Source organism: Botryllus schlosseri, chromosome 2, assembly GCF_051294905.1.
Source record: "Botryllus schlosseri isolate E-star chromosome 2, Bs_hap1, whole genome shotgun sequence".
In the NCBI taxonomy this organism is placed as follows: Eukaryota; Metazoa; Chordata; class Ascidiacea; order Stolidobranchia; family Styelidae; genus Botryllus; species Botryllus schlosseri.
The window spans coordinates 28,784,717-28,804,349 of NC_137237.1; the positions used below are offsets into that span (position 1 = coordinate 28,784,717).

At 40.0% G+C, this 19,633-nt stretch overlaps 1 protein-coding gene, 3 non-coding genes and 2 pseudogenes across 5 annotated transcripts in view; all 6 read left to right on the plus strand.

The window, feature by feature from the left end:
* Window positions 1–19,633, plus strand: part of LOC145457677 (actin-related protein 2/3 complex subunit 2-like) — a 281,489-nt gene that overhangs the window by 147,008 nt on the left and 114,848 nt on the right. The window contains exon 1 of one of the 2 annotated variants that reach the window (XM_080335945.1): window positions 4,549–4,565. The exons of the other annotated variant lie outside the window; for it this stretch is intronic. The gene's annotated coding sequence lies outside the window, so the exon portion shown is untranslated. Of the gene's footprint in view, window positions 1–4,548; window positions 4,566–19,633 lie in introns of those variants that run through there. 2 annotated transcript variants of the gene reach the window in all.
* Window positions 311–489, plus strand: LOC145434707 (U1 spliceosomal RNA; annotated as a pseudogene).
* LOC145434765 (U1 spliceosomal RNA) lies at window positions 1,324–1,487 on the plus strand. The gene has a single exon (XR_013913588.1). It is a non-coding gene; the product is annotated as a U1 spliceosomal RNA (small nuclear RNA).
* Window positions 2,313–2,491, plus strand: LOC145434708 (U1 spliceosomal RNA; annotated as a pseudogene).
* Window positions 3,326–3,489, plus strand: LOC145434766 (U1 spliceosomal RNA). Its single transcript, XR_013913589.1, has one exon. It is a non-coding gene; the product is annotated as a U1 spliceosomal RNA (small nuclear RNA).
* Window positions 4,324–4,487, plus strand: LOC145434739 (U1 spliceosomal RNA). The gene has a single exon (XR_013913562.1). It is a non-coding gene; the product is annotated as a U1 spliceosomal RNA (small nuclear RNA).

Here is a 19,633-nt window from a genome sequence, read left to right on the forward strand (position 1 = left end):
ACCGGCTCTTTATTGGCAAAGCTAATATCAGAGCACCATGGAGATGACCATAAAACGCAAGATAATGATTATCGCACTTTTAAGCAAGGAATGGACGGTGGAATTCGCAATTGGACGCCGCAGTCAGTCCAATATCATCGATGACGTCCCAATCATATTCGGCGTTCGCGTCTAGTAGAAACTATTTCATTTTGCTTCGGCGATTCAAAGCGCACTTGGTGAATGCATTTATGCATATGTGGAGAGCGTGCTCACCACAATATTTATTTTGTTGTATGAAATTGGGTGTCAATAAATTTCTGGAAAAGTCATACTTACCTGACGAGGCAGTGAACCATGATCAAAAAGGCGGTTCTGCCCGGGCGAGGCCTAGCCATTGCACTTCGGCTTGGTCGACTTCGGCTTGGTTGACCTCGGCGATTACCCCAAATGTGGGTAACTCGGTCGTGTGATTTCTGGTAGTGGGGTCTGCGTTCGCGCTAACCCTTTCCATCCAACCATACTGATTAAATAGCTCACAGTGCATGAAAAAGAATTCGTGGCCAGCGGCTCTCGTAACGACACTCACTTACATGCATTTTCGCAAAGCCGCTGATTATTATAAATATACAAAATACTTGGTTTGTTGATTTATTTTCCCCCTCGGAACGAACGTGGCCATATAACACGTTTTGAGTTGGCCTACACCTCGATTTGTTCTCGTAGACCTGCGATATAGCAATGGAGTCTGACCTTTACATCGTTATAGTGTCTGTTTCTGGGTAAGATTTCACGATTAGCGGTTAGTAGGCCTTTTCCGTATAGTGCGAGCCTAATTTCTTTTTCACCTAGCTCTCCTGAACTGATCATATACACTTCATGTATTTCGATAAGCGCCTGGATTGTGGTGAGAATTGATGACAGTCGGCAGATCAGAAATTAATCTACAATAGGCTTTCCCTATATGCCTCGCTTTTGTAGCTGTGAAAACTTTGCATTGCTATGTCACGCTTCTGTAATCCTATACCGGCTCTTTATTGGCAAAGCGAATATCAGAGCACCATGGAGATGACCATAAAACGCAAGATAATGATTATCGCACTTTTAAGCAAGGAATGGACGGTGGAATTCGCAATTGGACGCCGCAGTCAGTCCAATATCATCGATGACGTCCCATTCGTCCCAATCATATTTGGCGTTCGCGTCTAGTAGAAACTATTTCATTTTGCTTCGGCGATTCAAAGCGCACTTGGTGAATGCATTTATGCATATGTGGAGAGCGTGCTCACCACAATACTTATTTTGTTGTATGAAATTGGGTGTCAATAAATTTCTGGAAAACTCATACTTACCTGACGAGGCAGTGAACCATGATCAAAAAGGCGGTTCTGCCCGGGCGAGGCCTAGCCATTGCACTTCGGCTTGGTTGACCTCGGCGATTACCCCAAATGTGAGTAACTCGGTCGTGTGATTTCTGGTAGTGGGGTCTGCGTTCGCGCTAACCCTTTCCATCCAACCATACTGATTAAATAGCTCACAGTGCATGAAAAAGAATTCGTGGCCAGCGGCTCTCGTAACGACACTCACTTACATGCATTTTCGCAAAGCCGCTGATTATTATAAATATACCAAATACTTGGTTTGTTGATTTATTTTCCCCCTCGGAACAAACGTGGCCATATAACACGTTTTGAGTTGGCCTACACCTCGATTTGTTCTCGTAGACCTGCGATATAGCAATGGCGTCTGACTTTTACATCGTTATAGTGTCAGTTTCTGGGTAAGATTTCACGATTAGCGGTTAGTAGGCCTTTTCCGTATAGTGCGAGCCTAATTTCTTTTTCACCTAGCTCTCCTGAACTGATCATATACACTTCATGTATTTTGATAAGCGCATGGATTGTGGCGCGAATTGATGACAGTCGGCAGATCAGAAATTAATCTACAATAGGCTTTCCCTATATGCCTCGCTTTTGTAGCTGTGAAAACTTTGCATTGCTATGTCACGCTTCTGTAATCCTATACCGGCTCTTTATTGGCAAAGCTAATATCAGAGCACCATGGAGATGACCATAAAACGCAAGATAATGATTATCGCACTTTTAAGCAAGGAATGGACGGTGGAATTCGCAATTGGACGCCGCAGTCAGTCCAATATCATCGATGACGTCCCAATCATATTCGGCGTTCGCGTCTAGTAGAAACTATTTCATTTTGCTTCGGCGATTCAAAGCGCACTTGGTGAATGCATTTATGCATATGTGGAGAGCGTGCTCACCACAATATTTATTTTGTTGTATGAAATTGGGTGTCAATAAATTTCTGGAAAAGTCATACTTACCTGACGAGGCAGTGAACCATGATCAAAAAGGCGGTTCTGCCCGGGCGAGGCCTAGCCATTGCACTTCGGCTTGGTCGACTTCGGCTTGGTTGACCTCGGCGATTACCCCAAATGTGGGTAACTCGGTCGTGTGATTTCTGGTAGTGGGGTCTGCGTTCGCGCTAACCCTTTCCATCCAACCATACTGATTAAATAGCTCACAGTGCATGAAAAAGAATTCGTGGCCAGCGGCTCTCGTAACGACACTCACTTACATGCATTTTCGCAAAGCCGCTGATTATTATAAATATACAAAATACTTGGTTTGTTGATTTATTTTCCCCCTCGGAACGAACGTGGCCATATAACACGTTTTGAGTTGGCCTACACCTCGATTTGTTCTCGTAGACCTGCGATATAGCAATGGAGTCTGACCTTTACATCGTTATAGTGTCTGTTTCTGGGTAAGATTTCACGATTAGCGGTTAGTAGGCCTTTTCCGTATAGTGCGAGCCTAATTTCTTTTTCACCTAGCTCTCCTGAACTGATCATATACACTTCATGTATTTCGATAAGCGCCTGGATTGTGGTGAGAATTGATGACAGTCGGCAGATCAGAAATTAATCTACAATAGGCTTTCCCTATATGCCTCGCTTTTGTAGCTGTGAAAACTTTGCATTGCTATGTCACGCTTCTGTAATCCTATACCGGCTCTTTATTGGCAAAGCGAATATCAGAGCACCATGGAGATGACCATAAAACGCAAGATAATGATTATCGCACTTTTAAGCAAGGAATGGACGGTGGAATTCGCAATTGGACGCCGCAGTCAGTCCAATATCATCGATGACGTCCCATTCGTCCCAATCATATTTGGCGTTCGCGTCTAGTAGAAACTATTTCATTTTGCTTCGGCGATTCAAAGCGCACTTGGTGAATGCATTTATGCATATGTGGAGAGCGTGCTCACCACAATATTTATTTTGTTGTATGAAATTGGGTGTCAATAAATTACTGGAAAACTCATACTTACCTGACGAGGCAGTGAACCAAGATCAAAAAGGCGGTTCTGCCCGGGCGAGGCCTAGCCAATGCACTTCGGCTTGGTTGACCTCGGCGATTACCCCAAATGTGGGTAACTCGGTCGTGTAATTTCTGGTAGTGGGGTCTGCGTTCGCGCTAACCCTTTCCATCCAACCATACTAGTTAAATAGCTCACAGTGCATGGAAAAGAATTCGTGGCCAGCGGCTCTCGTAACGACACTCACTTACATGCATTCTCGCAAAGCTGCTGATTATTATAAATATACCAAATACTTGGTTTGTTGATTTATTTTCCCCCTCGGAACGAACGTGGCCATATAACACGTTTTGAGTTGGCCTACACCTCGATTTGTTCTCGTGGACCTGCGATATAGCAATGGCGTCTGACCTTTACATCGTTATAGTGTCTGTTTCTGGGTAAGATTTCACGATTAGCGGTTAGTAGGCCTTTTCCGTATAGTGCGAGCCTAATTTCTTTTTCACCTAGCTCTCCTGAACTGATCATATACACTTCATGTATTTCGATAAGCGCCTGGATTGTGGCGAGAATTGATGACAGTCGGCAGATCAGAAATTAATCTACAATAGGCTTTCCCTATATGCCTCGCTTTTGTAGCTGTGAAAACTTTGCATTGCTATGTCACGCTTCTGTAATCCTATACCGGCTCTTTATTGGCAAAGCGAATATCAGAGCACCATGGAGATGACCATAAAACGCAAGATAATGATTATCGCACTTTTAAGCAAGGAATGGACGGTGGAATTCGCAATTGGACGCCGCAGTCAGTCCAATATCATCGATGACGTCCCATTCGTCCCAATCATATTTGGCGTTCGCGTCTAGTAGAAACTATTTCATTTTGCTTCGGCGATTCAAAGCGCACTTGGTGAATGCATTTATGCATATGTGGAGAGCGTGCTCACCACAATATTTATTTTGTTGTATGAAATTGGGTGTCAATAAATTTCTGGAAAACTCATACTTACCTGACGAGGCAGTGAACCATGATTAAAAAGGCGGTTCTGCCCGGGCGAGGCCTAGCCATTGCACTTCGGCTTGGTTGACCTCGGCGATTACCCCAAATGTGGGTAACTCGGTCGTGTAATTTCTGGTAGTGGGGTCTGCGTTCGCGCTAACCCTTTACATCCAACCATACTAGTTAAATAGCTCACAGTGCATGGAAAAGAATTCGTGATGATTGGAGTATTTGGTTGTATTAAGGTTGCAACCGCCCGTAAGTATCGACTAACGGCTATTTTCAGGTGATCCAGAGCCACTGTGGCAACTACCGTAAATAGCAGTAACTATTTAGAGTACCTAGTTTACCTTTTCACTTAGGTTAATTTCTCCTTCTTTCTCTTCATCGTCGTTGGATTTCCGTTATAAATATTATTATAAATATTATAAATATAAATATTCGAACCCATTGTTCGGAGACACACAGACAACAATCACGCATCTGACGTAGGCAACTAAAAACAATAGGATTTAAGAATTTAACAGAGTGGTTCGGGAATTCCCGTAAATTTGAGGACTGGTAGCCGGAGCCTGAAGCAGCCCTGCCATTAATACGAACTGATATCTGTAAGAATACCAGAATCGGGAGTAGTTATATAGATCGCTCGTGATTTGCCTGGGGTTCTTATGGGCCCGCTGGTGAGGTGCCGCGAAACTCGTATTGGTGATGGCACCCTTTTGACCCCCCCTTCCGCTGGTGAGGTGCCATGTGTTCTTATGGGATCTCTGGTGATGGTACCCTTTCGGGTATAGGCTTCGTCGGTGATGTGCCGTGAAAACTCGTGTTGGTGATTGCACCCTTTCAGACCCCCTATCGCTCGTGATGTGTCATTGTTTCTTACAAGATCTCTGGTGATGTGTCATTGGTTCTTATGAGATCTCTGGTGAGGTGCCATGTGTTCTTATGGATGCGGTCGTGATTCGCACTTTCAACCATCTCTCGCGGGGTGTTGAATAGTCACCAACAATAACCGCACAAACGGAAACGTGGCTTGCAAGAGGATTAAGCAGTGCGACCTATATTTCGAATGACCTGCGCGCTGAATTGTTTCACGGCCAACCGCGGTGGTTGTGACTCGCCTTTTTTACTATAGGTGGTGACGGTGATTCGCCTGTCGTGTATTCTTACGGGATCTGTGGTGACTCGCCATGTGTTCTTATGGGCGCGGTCGCATGCGGCTATTGCGTCTTATGGCGGGGGTGGTGAGCGGCTATTGATGCTAACACGAAACCCGGGGTGGCGAGCGGCACTTATTTCTTATGGCGGTGGGTCTTATTTCTTATGGGTGCGGTCGTGATTCGTACTTTCGGTATAGACTGCGGGCGGCATGTTGTACTTTCAGCAAAAAAGGTGTGAAATAGTTTGCCAAGTCTAGGAATCACTGGCAAGGTAATATTTTGGTATTTAGTTTACCACAGAGCCGGCGTAGACGGCGATTCGAATATCAACAATAACAACGCTCACGAATTAACACTTCAAATAGCTGTGAAATAGCTTGCAAAACCCCGCGATCGCTGACAAGATAATGTCTCGGTCATAACCATCTTTCACGACTTGGTGTCATAACCATACCGATCGCCCACGCGGTGAAATTTTAGTAATCAGTTTGAAACAGAACTTGATATCGCTGGTAAGATTTAACAAGTAACGAATAACAGACCGCGGTAACTTGAATAGCGACAAATTGTCACTTATTTCCGCTCTAACCCTAATCCTTTGTGAAGTGAACGCTTATTCAAAAGGGTGTGATATAATTTTAAAATCCAACGACCACTCACCGGATAATGCTTCAGACATATAGCAATCTCTCATACCCACTCACAAGGTAATATTTCGGTAATAAGTTTGTCACAGAGCCGTCGCAGCCGGTGATTCGAAAACCAACAATTTGTCACTCGCCCGCGATCGCTATATGTTTCACGCCTCCAGAATAGTGGCTGACTTTAGTTGCGTGATAAGATCCATGAAAATATTCAATCAATGTGTTAGTTTATCAACTTGAAATGAAACTCACTACACAAAGCAAGTCGATTCGTATCTGAATGTTCTAAATCGGTACAACTCTAATCCTTTAACAAATCCCTTAACGCGTTTTTGTTGAATCGAACGTAACCCGAATATTACTGACGCCGACTTTCAGCCGCATCGAATTATTCGCACATTCGCCGCTGTTTTCACACTTATAGAATCAATACCAACTATAACTCTACAAGAATCAAGAATCACAAGTATGTGCATTACACAGTTATTGTCTTTATTAACTTGAAATCAAACACCTAACAAAAACACGCAACTAATCATTTGGCAACTCTAGCATTACCAAAAAATTCCAGTATTGTTGATTGAAAATCCTTGAGTCATTATTATCAAAAATGTTATAGTACCGCATCGGAATCCATTCGCGGGATGTACTAAAGGTAAATCCAGATAATCCAAAATGAAATATTTGGACTTTGACAAACATGACTACTAACTTTGATCCAGTCACATTTCAAGATTATACTTTGAAACAATCCTTGAAACTTACAACTCTATTCACGACTGAGTTTTCCGTTTGTCAGTTTCAGTAAATACTATCGCGATATTTTAAAGTGTTACTACACACAATAGAATCATTCAATGAAATAGCACCTGTTGTAAATATTGTGACGCGATGACTTGTGACGCGATGAGTTAAATCGGAATATTTCAATCTATTTGTCGAAACCTTGAACAAGCTATCGGGTTATTTTTTTTTTGTTGTAATCGAGTGAACGGAAATAGTATTACGTCTCAACATTTTAACATCTTCCCCTACACAAAAGAGTAAAATACAAAAAACCTTGTCAAGTCAATCCGTTTGTAACTTACCCAACCAAAGCAAAAAGTATCCTTATGAAAAGTAGACAAGACTACGCGAGTAATCACCACAATCCAAAATCCATAGCAAGTTCGGTTGTATTCATAGTCCACCAACTCGTACTTTTATTCAACTGTAAAAGTCGTTACTATTCCGCAAGACAAAGAAATTACTATGTGGTATATTTTGTAAGACAAAAGTAATTACTTCTCGGTGTCAGCGACTTGAGATTAACATATGTTTTGAGTATATGATATTTGAATGTCTGACCAACGTAGTTAAGAATTCATTTTATACGATCGAACACCGGTATTACATTGAAAGTTATCATGCTGTAAACATAAGGATTGACACATGGATTTGACATATGTAATAGTTGATCATGACTTGATTATTAAATTATTCGCGTTAATTAGACCCGGCGTTGCGGTAAAGGTTATTATGACAGCAACAAACTTTTCACCGCCGTGGTTATTAACATATTGATTTGTAAAACTATACTTGTATGAAATGTTCTTGGTTTGAAAGATATTCCGTGTTGGTACAAATCACTCTGTGTATTACGAATATCAGAAAATATTTTTACAAATGTAGTTGTTTCCAGTAACCAAGACTAAAGATGACACAACAATTTCGTTTGGAATATCTTTACTGGACGCATCCTATTCTACTAGACTTGAGTAATACACAAAACTCATAGCATTAACAAAATCGCAATAGGCGCTACACTGAAATCTACAAAATGTGTTTGTATTGTTACTCAAAGTAGTGATCATAAATTATCATTTAAATAAGTAATACTAATCATAAAACCAAACTTGTGAAAGTCATTACCATAACAAAAGAATATTGTAGGTTGCTTGCTAAATGTATGCCGGAAATATTTGTAGAACGCTCACGACCAAAGAAATCGGAAATTTCTCCCCATTGTCATTCGTCAAAGTATATGTTGTCACAATACTCATCCCGTAAAAGATCTTACTTGTATGTGATTGAATCGCCGGTAATCAACTCGCTAAATCAAACCATAAGGAAATTTCACTCAGTCATCGGATTATGATATTAAACAGCGTCGCTTAATCGGCATAGAGCGTTTTTCTAAATGCAAATCATACCTCACCAACAGAAAACAATTTTCACTCACCTCGTAATGAAACCAAGTGGTGGGCCTACGTTCAATATTTTGTTTGTGTCAAATACTTTGCAATAAACACACACACTGGAGTGGTTGAGCTTTACATCATCAAGCTGTCATCTGTAAATCGAGATCACATCCGACTTGTAACTGTATCGTTTACCTAACCGAGTTGTATGCACAGTTTCATATTTTTTATCATTTAGTGATTGCTGAACATACCAAACGATACACATTCACTTCCGAAATACTGCGTTGATCTCAATTCCCTTTGTCGTCATAACCGAAGTATCATTTGTTTCGAATTCGTAACAGCCGACTTTTCTATAACACGATAAATTTTGACAAGTTATGCTTAGAAGATTGGTTGCATATCGCGGAAAATAACATACTGCTCATATTGATACTGTTAATCGATATTTTCACGCGAGTCGATTTTCAAATGAGTAAAATTTATTACATGAGTTTCTCCGCTTAATGTAAATGAAAACTCAGTCGTCTTTTAACATCACATAGACATTGATAAAAAGTAAGTAAGCAATCAAACACAACACTTTGTACGACACTAATTATTGTTCCACACATCTCATTTCATACTAAGTGTATACGAAAGATATTCATGTTACACGAAAATATTCGCTCATGCTACAAACCTGTACAATGATTGGTGGTGTAAGTCCAGCACAATTGTGGTATCCATACGAGTTTAGTTAACACAATTTACGACACCGAGGTCGCCTCATCTTTCGTAAGACAACAAACCAAGGCTTCAGGATATGTCCATGTCATAACAATAAATCAACTACTCCAACAACAGAGTACATATGTTTTCTAGCACGGTGCTTACATCTTACACACAAATCAACCTACTTTGCTAACGAAAAGCGCTGAGTCATCACATGGTTGTCCTCACAACAATACAACTAAAACATACTATCATACAAAATGGCCGTTATAGTTTGCACACCAACGATACATCGTACAAGTAGCAAGTCTCGAGAATCCAGTTATTCAAAAAACGTGAAAGTGTTTCTACGCCAAGTCGGTATGTTGACGAAAGCATATATTGTAATATCATGATCGATTTACAATCGTTGGTCACAAAATGTCACTACTCTAAATAATTATTTTTCACTCAAAGCCTACTTGTCACCATTCGTTTCATCAAGCACGAGTTCAAGAAACCTGCTGCGACATGAATTGTTATTTTTATGTTGTGTAAATAGGTAATAATTAATTTTAGTAACACTATATCAACATCATCGAGTTGCGCGAATAGATTTACATGTGGTCTTGTGGTTTTAATCGAAGTATACAGCACGGTCTAATGTAGAGTCATCTCTACTGTACAGCAACTCGGTAATCGAAATGCATTAAAATTTAAACAACGATCTTGTTTCGTCGCACCAAAAATATGTTTACTATCGCGATACTCTGCACAGGCCGTGTAAATCCTTTTCACACTCGTAATAGTATACCAACAGCTACCGGCGACAACGTTTAACAATACCAACAACACTAAACATGCGATACCTACCCAAGTAAAATTACCATTTTCACCTAGAGGTCGGTCGTTACCCGAGTAGAAATACCATTGTCCTTTGGAGATTTATCGTTTACCCAGTGTAACAAACCCCTTTTCCTTTGGAAATATATTTTTTCTCTGGGTAACAAACCTTTTTCACTTGGAAATATATTTTTTCTCTGGGTAACAAACCTTTTTCACTTGGAAATATATTTTTTCTCTGGTTAACAAACCTTTTTCACTTGGAAATATATTTTTTCTCTGGTTAACAAACCTTTTTCACTTGGAAATATATTTTTTCTCTGGGTAACAAACCTTTTTCACTTGGAAATATATTTTTTCTCTGGTTAACAAACCTTTTTCACTTGGAAATATATTTTTTCTCTGGGTAACAAACCTTTTTCACTTGGAAATATATTTTTTCCCCGGCTAACAAACCTTTTTCCCTGAGCAACAAACCATTTTCACTTGGTGGTCCGTCGTTTACCCGAGTAAAAATATCATTTTCTTTTGGAGATCCGGCGTTTACCCAGTGTAACAATACATTTTCACTTGGAAAAATACTTTTACCTAGAGTAACTAATCATTTTCTCCTGGGTAACAAACCCTTTTCGTCTGGAAACTATCATTTACCTGAGTACCAATACCGTTTTCACTTGGAAATCTATCTTTTCCCTGGGTAACAATACCATTTTCGTTTTGAAAACTGACAACCACACCGGTCAATTTGATATTTTTTGTATATTGTTACAACAGACAGCGACAAAATATACACCAACAACGACTCCGATACATTTGTCTAATCAAATATTCACTTGCTTTGATGCATCCCATCAAAATCATTGGTTACTCACATACAATAACAATGTGCTGCTGTACATCGACATGTATGTTTTCGGAATTGGTGAATAAAGGGGTTTCCGATATGTCCGTGATGTCCGGGTTCGTGCTTTGGATTTTCCAGAGTCAAAATGTCTGAATAAATCACCTCCTCGACTTTGGTAACTGGTTGATACACGGATAATGGTGTTTGGAAAACGGATGAATTTATGTTCCCCATCGCGCTGACAACATCGGGTTACTTGTGAGTTTCCTCGGGTCTGTTTACTATATTGTGTCTTTACTGGTCAATACATGTCGCTCCAGTCAGCCGAAACCGGATCACTAATATGAGAAAGTGTGGGGGCCGGATCCGGATATTCACTCATGACCCAACGACCGATATTCAAGTAAACATGTTACAGACCGTGTTTTGTCTCCATGAAAAATACCTATGCATACACCATCACATCAAGTACGTCACGATTGTTCACAAGTATTTGCGTAAACGAGGTGTATGTACAATGTGTCGATGCACAAACATCATGGGACACAAATTCACGTTCTCAAGTCTCATCATGCGCCGACTCTGTACATTCAATGTGGGCATAGATGACACACGACATGATACAATGGATAGTGCATTATGCATACCGATATATTCTCAGTCAAATATGCGACCCATACACAACCATATACCCTGATTTTCGCTGAATATCCACAACACCAACAAATCTGTACATTTCTTTTCCCTTGACCTCAACGATAGAGTTGTCATCCCAATGTACCAATCGAGTGTATGGTTCATCAGGTGTAAAATCCAAATCAAATGTCACCAAGGTATCGTTTTTCATTTTCAATATTTCCACCGCTGCATCTTGTCTGTGTCGTAAAACCACGGTGTGAGGCCAGAGGAATCTATGGAACGTTACGCGTAATCCCATAATTACTCGTGGATATAGTCGGGTAACGACAACGTTTTCTCAGTGGTCTGCGTGGGTGCACCGTTTCAATACGTAGCTGGATCAACTAGACCAAAAGTTTCCAACCACGTTTTATAACGGCATGTAGAATTACGAGACAGCACCCTCTTGCGGAGTGGTTAACACGAAATCAGTCTTCAACCCACAGAGACACACCTTGGATTACATTATCTAATCGTATTCGAACTCGAGATTCACACACACACAGAGTCCCTGTTTACGATTTCAATCCGGAGTCACTGCTCACGATGTTTAGCTGGAGTCGTTGTGTGGGAGTAGCAACATCGGGCATATTCATCACCTGCAAGATTGATAACGATGGTGATCGCCAAATACCGAAAACCAGGTGAAACACTGCGGTCTCAGCAAAAAGTTCGCAGGTTAGGACGAACAATACGTGGAGGGATTGAGCGAGTTACGCAACCCGATTATGTCGAAGTCTGGATCACGATACAAGTCTACCTGAGAATCCGAACAATCTTGCAAAATCAAGGTGTGAACCCGTGAAAGGGCTGTACTCGTGTGAGATTTATTTTTCACAAGTTGGGTGGAGGTCGGTTCATACAAAGACCATGTTACGTCCAAATATGACCGCTTGCCTGTCTCCAAGTCATCTATGCCCACATTGAATGTACAGAGTCGGCGCATGATGAGACTTGAGAACGTGAATTTGTGTCCCATGATGTTTGTGCATCGACACATTGTACATACACCTCGTTTACGCAAATACTTGTGAACAATCGTGACGTACTTGATGTGATGGTGTATGCATAGGTATTTTTCATGGAGACAAAACACGGTCTGTAACATGTTTACTTGAATATCGGTCGTTGGGTCATGAGTGAATATCCGGATCCGGCCCCCACACTTTCTCATATTAGTGATCCGGTTTCGGCTGACTGGAGCGACATGTATTGACCAGTAAAGACACAATATAGTAAACAGACCCGAGGAAACTCACAAGTAACCCGATGTTGTCAGCGCGATGGGGAACATAAATTCATCCGTTTTCCAAACACCATTATCCGTGTATCAACCAGTTACCAAAGTCGAGGAGGTGATTTATTCAGACATTTTGACTCTGGAAAATCCAAAGCACGAACCCGGACATCACGGACATATCGGAAACCCCTTTATTCACCAATTCCGAAAACATACATGTCGATGTACAGCAGCACATTGTTATTGTATGTGAGTAACCAATGATTTTGATGGGATGCATCAAAGCAAGTGAATATTTGATTAGACAAATGTATCGGAGTCGTTGTTGGTGTATATTTTGTCGCTGTCTGTTGTAACAATATACAAAAAATATCAAATTGACCGGTGTGGTTGTCAGTTTTCAAAACGAAAATGGTATTGTTACCCAGGGAAAAGATAGATTTCCAAGTGAAAACGGTATTGGTACTCAGGTAAATGATAGTTTCCAGACGAAAAGGGTTTGTTACCCAGGAGAAAATGATTAGTTACTCTAGGTAAAAGTATTTTTCCAAGTGAAAATGTATTGTTACACTGGGTAAACGCCGGATCTCCAAAAGAAAATGATATTTTTACTCGGGTAAACGACGGACCACCAAGTGAAAATGGTTTGTTGCTCAGGGAAAAAGGTTTGTTAGCCGGGGAAAAAATATATTTCCAAGTGAAAAAGGTTTGTTACCCAGAGAAAAAATATATTTCCAAGTGAAAAAGGTTTGTTAACCAGAGAAAAAATATATTTCCAAGTGAAAAAGGTTTGTTACCCAGAGAAAAAATATATTTCCAAGTGAAAAAGGTTTGTTAACCAGAGAAAAAATATATTTCCAAGTGAAAAAGGTTTGTTAACCAGAGAAAAAATATATTTCCAAGTGAAAAAGGTTTGTTACCCAGAGAAAAAATATATTTCCAAGTGAAAAAGGTTTGTTACCCAGAGAAAAAATATATTTCCAAAGGAAAAGGGGTTTGTTACACTGGGTAAACGATAAATCTCCAAAGGACAATGGTATTTCTACTCGGGTAACGACCGACCTCTAGGTGAAAATGGTAATTTTACTTGGGTAGGTATCGCATGTTTAGTGTTGTTGGTATTGTTAAACGTTGTCGCCGGTAGCTGTTGGTATACTATTACGAGTGTGAAAAGGATTTACACGGCCTGTGCAGAGTATCGCGATAGTAAACATATTTTTGGTGCGACGAAACAAGATCGTTGTTTAAATTTTAATGCATTTCGATTACCGAGTTGCTGTACAGTAGAGATGACTCTACATTAGACCGTGCTGTATACTTCGATTAAAACCACAAGACCACATGTAAATCTATTCGCGCAACTCGATGATGTTGATATAGTGTTACTAAAATTAATTATTACCTATTTACACAACATAAAAATAACAATTCATGTCGCAGCAGGTTTCTTGAACTCGTGCTTGATGAAACGAATGGTGACAAGTAGGCTTTGAGTGAAAAATAATTATTTAGAGTAGTGACATTTTGTGACCAACGATTGTAAATCGATCATGATATTACAATATATGCTTTCGTCAACATACCGACTTGGCGTAGAAACACTTTCACGTTTTTTGAATAACTGGATTCTCGAGACTTGCTACTTGTACGATGTATCGTTGGTGTGCAAACTATAACGGCCATTTTGTATGATAGTATGTTTTAGTTGTATTGTTGTGAGGACAACCATGTGATGACTCAGCGCTTTTCGTTAGCAAAGTAGGTTGATTTGTGTGTAAGATGTAAGCACCGTGCTAGAAAACATATGTACTCTGTTGTTGGAGTAGTTGATTTATTGTTATGACATGGACATATCCTGAAGCCTTGGTTTGTTGTCTTACGAAAGATGAGGCGACCTCGGTGTCGTAAATTGTGTTAACTAAACTCGTATGGATACCACAATTGTGCTGGACTTACACCACCAATCATTGTACAGGTTTGTAGCATGAGCGAATATTTTCGTGTAACATGAATATCTTTCGTATACACTTAGTATGAAATGAGATGTGTGGAACAATAATTAGTGTCGTACAAAGTGTTGTGTTTGATTGCTTACTTACTTTTTATCAATGTCTATGTGATGTTAAAAGACGACTGAGTTTTCATTTACATTAAGCGGAGAAACTCATGTAATAAATTTTACTCATTTGAAAATCGACTCGCGTGAAAATATCGATTAACAGTATCAATATGAGCAGTATGTTATTTTCCGCGATATGCAACCAATCTTCTAAGCATAACTTGTCAAAATTTATCGTGTTATAGAAAAGTCGGCTGTTACGAATTCGAAACAAATGATACTTCGGTTATGACGACAAAGGGAATTGAGATCAACGCAGTATTTCGGAAGTGAATGTGTATCGTTTGGTATGTTCAGCAATCACTAAATGATAAAAAATATGAAACTGTGCATACAACTCGGTTAGGTAAACGATACAGTTACAAGTCGGATGTGATCTCGATTTACAGATGACAGCTTGATGATGTAAAGCTCAACCACTCCAGTGTGTGTGTTTATTGCAAAGTATTTGACACAAACAAAATATTGAACGTAGGCCCACCACTTGGTTTCATTACGAGGTGAGTGAAAATTGTTTTCTGTTGGTGAGGTATGATTTGCATTTAGAAAAACGCTCTATGCCGATTAAGCGACGCTGTTTAATATCATAATCCGATGACTGAGTGAAATTTCCTTATGGTTTGATTTAGCGAGTTGATTACCGGCGATTCAATCACATACAAGTAAGATCTTTTACGGGATGAGTATTGTGACAACATATACTTTGACGAATGACAATGGGGAGAAATTTCCGATTTCTTTGGTCGTGAGCGTTCTACAAATATTTCCGGCATACATTTAGCAAGCAACCTACAATATTCTTTTGTTATGGTAATGACTTTCACAAGTTTGGTTTTATGATTAGTATTACTTATTTAAATGATAATTTATGATCACTACTTTGAGTAACAATACAAACACATTTTGTAGATTTCAGTGTAGCGCCTATTGCGATTTTGTTAATGCTATGAGTTTTGTGTATTACTCAAGTCTAGTAGAATAGGATGCGTCCAGTAAAGATATTCCAAACGAAATTGTTGTGTCATCTTTAGTCTTGGTTACTGGAAACAACTACATTTGTAAAAATATTTTCTGATATCCGTAATACACAGAGTGATTTGTACCAACACGGAATATCTTTCAAACCAAGAACATTTCATACAAGTATAGTTTTACAAATCAATATGTTAATAACCACGGCGGTGAAAAGTTTGTTGCTGTCATAATAACCTTTACCGCAACGCCGGGTCTAATTAACGCGAATAATTTAATAATCAAGTCATGATCAACTATTACATATGTCAAATCCATGTGTCAATCCTTATGTTTACAGCATGATAACTTTCAATGTAATACCGGTGTTCGATCGTATAAAATGAATTCTTAACTACGTTGGTCAGACATTCAAATATCATATACTCAAAACATATGTTAATCTCAAGTCGCTGACACCGAGAAGTAATTACTTTTGTCTTACAAAATATACCACATAGTAATTTCTTTGTCTTGCGGAATAGTAACGACTTTTACAGTTGAATAAAAGTACGAGTTGGTGGACTATGAATACAACCGAACTTGCTATGGATTTTGGATTGTGGTGATTACTCGCGTAGTCTTGTCTACTTTTCATAAGGATACTTTTTGCTTTGGTTGGGTAAGTTACAAACGGATTGACTTGACAAGGTTTTTTGTATTTTACTCTTTTGTGTAGGGGAAGATGTTAAAATGTTGAGACGTAATACTATTTCCGTTCACTCGATTACAACAAAAAAAAAAAAATAACCCGATAGCTTGTTCAAGGTTTCGACAAATAGATTGAAATATTCCGATTTAACTCATCGCGTCACAAGTCATCGCGTCACAATATTTACAACAGGTGCTATTTCATTGAATGATTCTATTGTGTGTAGTAACACTTTAAAATATCGCGATAGTATTTACTGAAACTGACAAACGGAAAACTCAGTCGTGAATAGAGTTGTAAGTTTCAAGGATTGTTTCAAAGTATAATCTTGAAATGTGACTGGATCAAAGTTAGTAGTCATGTTTGTCAAAGTCCAAATATTTCATTTTGGATTATCTGGATTTACCTTTAGTACATCCCGCGAATGGATTCCGATGCGGTACTATAACATTTTTGATAATAATGACTCAAGGATTTTCAATCAACAATACTGGAATTTTTTGGTAATGCTAGAGTTGCCAAATGATTAGTTGCGTGTTTTTGTTAGGTGTTTGATTTCAAGTTAATAAAGACAATAACTGTGTAATGCACATACTTGTGATTCTTGATTCTTGTAGAGTTATAGTTGGTATTGATTCTATAAGTGTGAAAACAGCGGCGAATGTGCGAATAATTCGATGCGGCTGAAAGTCGGCGTCAGTAATATTCGGGTTACGCTCGATTCAACAAAAACGCGTTAAGGGATTTGTTAAAGGATTAGAGTTGTACCGATTTAGAACATTCAGATACGAATCGACTTGCTTTGTGTAGTGAGTTTCATTTCAAGTTGATAAACTAACACATTGATTGAATATTTTCATGGATCTTATCACGCAACTAAAGTCAGCCACTATTCTGGAGGCGTGAAACATATAGCGATCGCGGGCGAGTGACAAATTGTTGGTTTTCGAATCACCGGCTGCGACGGCTCTGTGACAAACTTATTACCGAAATATTACCTTGTGAGTGGGTATGAGAGATTGCTATATGTCTGAAGCATTATCCGGTGAGTGGTCGTTGGATTTTAAAATTATATCACACCCTTTTGAATAAGCGTTCACTTCACAAAGGATTAGGGTTAGAGCGGAAATAAGTGACAATTTGTCGCTATTCAAGTTACCGCGGTCTGTTATTCGTTACTTGTTAAATCTTACCAGCGATATCAAGTTCTGTTTCAAACTGATTACTAAAATTTCACCGCGTGGGCGATCGGTATGGTTATGACACCAAGTCGTGAAAGATGGTTATGACCGAGACATTATCTTGTCAGCGATCGCGGGGTTTTGCAAGCTATTTCACAGCTATTTGAAGTGTTAATTCGTGAGCGTTGTTATTGTTGATATTCGAATCGCCGTCTACGCCGGCTCTGTGGTAAACTAAATACCAAAATATTACCTTGCCAGTGATTCCTAGACTTGGCAAACTATTTCACACCTTTTTTGCTGAAAGTACAACATGCCGCCCGCAGTCTATACCGAAAGTACGAATCACGACCGCACCCATAAGAAATAAGACCCACCGCCATAAGAAATAAGTGCCGCTCGCCACCCCGGGTTTCGTGTTAGCATCAATAGCCGCTCACCACCCCCGCCATAAGACGCAATAGCCGCATGCGACCGCGCCCATAAGAACACATGGCGAGTCACCACAGATCCCGTAAGAATACACGACAGGCGAATCACCGTCACCACCTATAGTAAAAAAGGCGAGTCACAACCACCGCGGTTGGCCGTGAAACAATTCAGCGCGCAGGTCATTCGAAATATAGGTCGCACTGCTTAATCCTCTTGCAAGCCACGTTTCCGTTTGTGCGGTTATTGTTGGTGACTATTCAACACCCCGCGAGAGATGGTTGAAAGTGCGAATCACGACCGCATCCATAAGAACACATGGCACCTCACCAGAGATCTCATAAGAACCAATGACACATCACCAGAGATCTCGTAAGAAACAATGACACATCACGAGCGATAGGGGGTCTGAAAGGGTGCCATCACCAACACGAGTTTTCACGGCACATCACCGACGAAGCCTATACCCGAAAGGGTACCATCACCAGAGATCCCATAAGAACACATGGCACCTCACCAGCGGAAGGGGGGGTCAAAAGGGTGCCATCACCAATACGAGTTTCGCGGCACCTCACCAGCGGGCCCATAAGAACCCCAGGCAAATCACGAGCGATCTATATAACTACTATCGGGACCCTGACGTGTCCAGGCCACGGATAGAGAAACACACTAAATACTGAAAATGGAGATTCAAAATGAGAACAGGCCGAGATCGCTTGATCTGGTAGTCAAAGAGATCAAAACGCAAGATGAAATAATGAAATGGCTTGAGACCCATGAGGTTTTGAAAAAATACACGAACGAATACGAATGCATCTTCCAAAATGGTAGCAAAACCTTTAACATCACTTTCAAACCGAACGGTGACGGACAAATTGAAACCAGAGAGGCATTCTACAACGAAGCCAAAAATAAATTGAGTAACGCCACACTTCAGGCGAAACTCTATTTTCCAAAGAAACCATGGAAATACATCAATGTGAGGGCCGTGCCGGCCGAAATTACCAACGAGGATTTTGAAAAATATCTGGAAACTTTCGATTGCGGTAAAATAAGAACTGTCACAGGTATGCACAACGGCTTTAGAAGAATTGCTATAGAAGACTACAAAAAAGGAAGCATTCCCCAATTCTTGAAAATAGGCACAACATACAGCAAAGTGTTCCTCCCATTTGATTTGGAAGAGAGATGCCAAAACTGCCTTGAAAGTGGGCACAAAGCAGATGATTGCGAGAACGAAGTAGTCTGCAGATATTGCCAGAAAACTGGTCACTACCAAACGCGATGCCCGAAAAAAGAAACTGACTTTCCTTTGCTACAAAGGAAACCAGTAACAGAAAGGAACGACACAATTGAAAATAAGAATGAGAGAATGAACCAAATAGACGAAACAGAGATTGAACAACCAGAGGAACAGAATGTAGTTGAAGAGACAGACACAGAAAGAGAAGTTTTGCAAGAGGAAAATAACAGAGAAAATGTAAATAACGATAGGTACCTATCGTATAACAAACAAAACGAAGATTGCTATGAAGACCTGCATGACACACTAGTTAAAGCAGCTCTAGAATTGTCTTCCAGCTCGTCCGACACTGACGACGAAAAGAGAAATAGATCAAACAAGTCTCAAAAGAA